We start from the raw sequence: 5,749 nt of genomic DNA, 5'->3' as shown, positions 1-5,749 counted from the left end.
ACGCATGCACTAAAATCGAATACGCGCGATTCCCACTATACTATACTAAACGCAGGTATACGGCCTTTTCGAATAGCTCTTATGTGACCCGGTACTATGAAATGACCTTGCTCGATTTAATCTATACGCGTGCACCTGCAAAACGTGCATCGTATACCCGAATAGTATACTTCTATGCGATCGTAGCCTTATGTGACCCGGTACTATGATATTGCCTTGCTCGATTTAACTATATACGCGTGCACCTGTAAAACGTGCACCGTATACCCGAATAGTATACTTCTATGTGAACGCAGCCTAATGGGCCTTGCAATTGAAATGCCTCAAGCTTTTAATCCGATATGCAGATTATCTATTTGTTTTCATGAATTGGAAGACATTCTTTGATGTATTACTGAGCTCAATGATCTGAAATTACTGGAGTGTGAGGTCAGCATAGTATTTTATTAACAGAAAGTATAGAGGCCCTGCATGAAATTATCGATTGGCTCCAAACAAAGGATTTGAGCCGGTGTCCTTCACCGTAGTTATGGCGGAGTGCAGTCCATTCAATCAAATGTTGTCATCAACCTATTTGATTGCAATCATGCTTTTGTTGAATGCATTTGAGTAGTCCGCCATATTTACGGGATGATATGTCACATGCAAGGCCTCTATTCTCCAAATTCATTTCCTAATGTATGTGAGAATGATACAATAATGACATGATGAACATAGTCATTGATGCATCAGTTTTAAAATAGACTAGGCGGTTACCCACGGTTGTTTGATGTATAAAGAATTGGCTTCATTATTAACTAAAGGCAAACTATAGATGGCGCTATTTATCCTAAATCATATTTCTTTATTTGCAAGGGTTTGGTGATTAATACTGCCATTAAAACAGTTGGAATAGGTGAAACAATCAACAAGGAAATTTATAAACATATTTTATCAAATACTACAAGGAATTATTTGTATTAAAAGCTTGAAAGGGTAATTTCCAGTAACTAAATAGCGCCACCAATTTTGTCATTAATAGATACATTTTATCCGAAAAAGCTTTAAAAATACTATAAAAGTGAATAATGGTGTAAAAGAGGGGAAATTAAAGTTGAGAATGACTCAAAATCATCTGAATACATTAGCATGATATCATTTTTAGCTGTTTAAGCCTAAAATTTGGCTGTACATGATGTTTTGTTTAAAAAACTAATAAATGATCCCATCAAACAACCGTGATATACCATATTTGGCGGTTCTCGGCTGGGCGCGATTACCAGGCTGATGGTGACATGTCCATATGACAGTTTTTACAAATTTGACCTCAGATGACCCTGGCGACCCCAAAATGACCTTCCAAAAATTTGGCTCTAAATGTTGACTGTACCCACCAAGTTTCATGCCCATACGACAGTTTTGGGTAATTTGACCTCAGATGACCCCTGGGTGACCTTGGATGACCCCAAAATGATCTAAACTTATAACTCTAAATGTTGACTGTACCCACCAAGTTTCATGCCCATATATGAGTTTTTACTAATTTGACCTCAGATGACCTGTGGTGACCTTGGATGACCCCAAAATGACCTTCAAAAATGTTGTTTTAAATGTTGACTGTACCTACCAAGTTTCATGCCCATACGACACTTTTTTAGTAATTTGACCTCAGATGACCCCTGGGAGCGGACCCCGGTGTCAGATGACTTTAAAACGAACATAAACATCTTCTTGACAGGACAGAACTACACCCACCCACCGAGTTTGAGCCCCGTACGACCTAGTTTCATGCCCATATGACAGTTTTTGTCATTTTACCTCAAATGACCCCTGGGAGGGGCCGGGGTCGGATGACTTAACGAACATGAACATCTTCTTGCCAGGACAGAACTACACCCACCCACCGAGTTTGAGTCCCGTAGGACCTAGTTTCATGCCCATATGGCAGTTTTTAGTCATTTGACCTCAAATGACCCCTAGGAGGGGGCCCCGGGGTCGGATGACTTAACGAACATAAACTTCTTCTTGCCAGGACAGAACTACACCCACCCACCGAGTTTGAGCCCCGTACAACCTACGACGGCCTCACATTAGCAGTCACAGACAAAACCTAAATCTACAGAATATATCCATTACTCGTCTCGAAAGAGCTCAAAATAAATAACTTAGAACATTTTCTTGATGTGCTTTAACATGTTTCCACAGTTAACCATCGTTAGCCATGGATATCTATGCTGTAGAACTGACCGGTGACTAAGTCCGATTTATTGGGACGTTTATCGACCATCAACGAGTAATGCAAAACTACTATATTTTAAAGGGGAAAGGGTTAATGAATCCTATGGTAACGTGCGCTTTTTTTAAAATTCCGATTTTGAAAAACAAACACAAAATACACTTTTTAGACAGGTCTTAGAGAAAACGACCCATATTTTATACATCTCTTTGCCGATTTCAAAGTTGACAGTGAGGTTATTGAAATTAATTCTTCTTCGTTCACTCTCTAATGTAAATTGTTCTTATTTAAGCATGAATTTATCTTATGAACGAACTTTTTATTATTTCATCGTATTATAAATTGTAGATTCATGTAAAGTTAGGAACATATAAAATAATTCACAATTTTGTGGCACATATCTCATCATAAAATGCATGACACTTTATTCAATAGTATATGTCGAACCGCCCAAAGTGCTCTCAGTTTGTCCAGTACATAATATTCCCTATTCCTACAGGCAGTTGTCGCCCGTCGTCTCAAACGTGCTTGTTTATATTATATATTGGCATGTTTATTTGTAAGAGGGGTTGTAGCTCAGTGGTAGAGCGCACGCTTTGCATGTGTGAGGCCCCGGGTTCAATCCCCGGCAGCTCCAAAACTTTTTCTTAACTGTTCAATTTTTATTTTTCTCATGAAGAGATCTTCGCTGCGTTGATTAGGCCTATATCTTATCCTTTCTCATCTTTTATTTATTTTAAATACCCTTTGTATAAATTTTGTTTGATAGTGATAAATAAGCCCATATATGATATTCTGAGTTGCATTTTAATGGAAAGAAAAATGGTAAAGAGAAGTATAATATCTGGGTCATTTTCTCTTAAACCTGTTTAATCCCCTGCGTGGCAAGCCGTCAAACGCCCAGTCTGTAGGTTTGTAGTTATCTGGTCTTTTACATCTTCAAAATCCTTGTCAAATGTCATGACGATAAAATCATTTCTATCAGGATGTCGGGTTAAGTTTTTAAATGATTTTTCGTGAAATATCCAAGTGATTTGACATCGCAATGCCAAAGCGCATAGATAGAAACTCAACTACCATATTTAAACATGACGTATAAATTCCTAGATTTAAACATCTAATGCGAGTGTATTATTGAAAATGCTATTGGCATTAAAGAATTAAAGCGCATTCAATATTGACCGTCTTTTATGTCATGGCGCCCCACTTAGCTTAACGTTTTTAGTTTATATATTTTATATTAAAGAACCGGGAAAAGGGAGACGCATTTGAGATTTCTTATACTTATTATACACACTTAGATGTATTTGATCACTTGAAACTGTCTTCACACATAAAGACGTGTTGTTTTTAATTTTGACTATTTTTACCATGATGCAGTCATGTCTACAGTAGAATTCATCTCGACCTTTGCAGGACTTAAACCCCATTAAAAGCTATTAAACCAAGATAACACTCATTGAAACAGCTCAACTGATTAAATCGGATCTTCACTGGTTGTGCACATGTGTCTGTTTTACATGTGCGATATCGCAATAAAGCTGGTATTATAGCTTCAGTTGGGTAACCGATTATAAAGGAAACGGAAGGAAACAATGGTATGTGGACCTTTGTTCACGAAATGAGACAATGCCTGCTTTTTGTTAACCAGCATTCTTGAAAATGAGCAACATAATGATTGTTGACTTAACACGGTTTGGAAATAATTTCTTCATATTTTTGGTGTTATCTGTCGTTTACATATCCTTCCTAAAACACAAAAGTGCGACCCTCTCAAACACCTAAATTAGCTAAAAATTTAGGACATGTTACAAAACTATATTTTCTAGAATTTCATAGAATAGTTTAAGGGCTGGGGTATGAACGTTTGGACAGTATTTATTGTGGGACATTAGAGCACATCAGACATATCGAATTGCATTCTGAATATGAAGAGTGTCATTCTGATATCAAATAATTTTGATTTTTTGAAATTCGCAATTTAATACACATTTTATGGCAAATCATTAAAATTGATATTTTTGATATTTAACAGTACTTGAAGTAAACTTTATAAATCTGATGATTTATACTTAAAGTGTATGTAGGTGGGATGAAAAGCCGACGATCAATTGAAAATTTTCACCTTTCGTATTGAAGATATGGATTTTTTTTGGGGGGGAAATCCATATCTTCAATATGCAGGCAAAACGTAAACATTTTGCACTATCGTGTAGAGCACATCAAAGGCTATTGAATGTTTTTATTTAATTGTTTTTACACAAAATATATTACATGTTTATTTTTTTCAATAGTTTGAAAAATAAGTCATATTTCACAAAAATATTAAAAAACTCGTGGTTTTCACATTTTGTTTTAATAGGATTTTTAAGGATTCACATCAAGGTTCGAATTCACAGACACATCTATAATGGAAGGAGGATTTCGTGATCCTAGCATCCTCTTTTCATGACATTTCTCAGTAGATATCCACGAAAAAACCTCATTCCCAAAATTTCAGTTCATTCCGATTTTGCGTTTGCGAGTTATGCATGATTATGTGTATTACACTGCTCCATAGGCCACTGTTGTAATTTCGTTCTGGTATACCAGAACAATAGATTTTATGACGATATTTTTGCTAAACGAATTAATCTGTAAAACATTTTTTGGTACATAAACATTATGTAACCAGAGGTTTCCAGTGGTATATAAATCCCAACATTGTTTTAGAAAAGTGGGGGGATGAGGCTGTGGATCACGAATGTAGGTTATTTTATTACCTTTTATGTTGTCATGACAACTTTATTGAGGACTCATATCAAGGCTCAGAATTCTTCTTCTCTCTTACGTAAATATTTCTTATTTTAGCATTTTTCTCATGAACGCCTTATCTCAACTTATCATAAACATTGAAGATGTATGTGTAGTTAGAGACAGAGGGGCTGTAGCTCAGTGGTAGAGCGCACGCTTTGCATGTGTGAGGCCCCGGGTTCAATCCCCGGCAGCTCCATAACTTTTTAGTGACTGTTCAAACAGTGAAATTTTTATGTGTCCCATGAAAAGCTCTTCGCTGCCTACATTGATTAATTTCAATTTTCTTTTATCATCTTTTATTTATTTCAAACACGCTTTATATTAAATTTGCGTTCATTTGTTATTAATTTAAACATAATTTGTCGTTTGGTATATCAAACCCAAAATATGAAATACAATACATTAAAATCAATACAATCTTGTAATTATTATACCGTAAGAATATGCTAATTTTCCATAGAATGAAACCAGTTGCACTAATAATTCTTAACGTACTTTGTAAATTAACTTAGAATGTATTTTGTTTATAAGGTTAAGATGTATTGAAACCAATGATTCTCAGATTGAAAATGATATCTTTGGCAATGCTTGGCCGCAGAAACTCGATTATGATAAAACAACGGACCGTCGGTCATGTCTGTTGTTTTCACGGAGTTGTCATACTGGTATATAATACTAAACACGTCACGACTCGTACTAACATGGCTAAGTGGGGCGGTCATGAAATTGAATACGATG

At 35.9% G+C, this 5,749-nt stretch overlaps 2 non-coding genes across 2 annotated transcripts; both read left to right on the top strand.

The window, feature by feature from the left end:
* Window positions 1–2,780: 2,780 nt before the first annotated feature.
* Trnaa-ugc (transfer RNA alanine (anticodon UGC)) lies at window positions 2,781–2,852 on the top strand. Its single transcript has one exon. It is a non-coding gene; the product is annotated as a tRNA-Ala (tRNA).
* A 2,283-nt stretch (window positions 2,853–5,135) lies between these two features.
* Trnaa-ugc (transfer RNA alanine (anticodon UGC)) lies at window positions 5,136–5,207 on the top strand. Its single transcript has one exon. It is a non-coding gene; the product is annotated as a tRNA-Ala (tRNA).
* Window positions 5,208–5,749: the final 542 nt, after the last annotated feature.

Source organism: Amphiura filiformis, chromosome 7 (genome assembly GCF_039555335.1).
Source record: "Amphiura filiformis chromosome 7, Afil_fr2py, whole genome shotgun sequence".
NCBI classification, from domain to species: Eukaryota; Metazoa; Echinodermata; class Ophiuroidea; order Amphilepidida; family Amphiuridae; genus Amphiura; species Amphiura filiformis.
The sequence above is the reverse complement of the archived record's forward strand: the minus strand, read 5'-3'. Positions and strand labels throughout refer to the sequence as shown.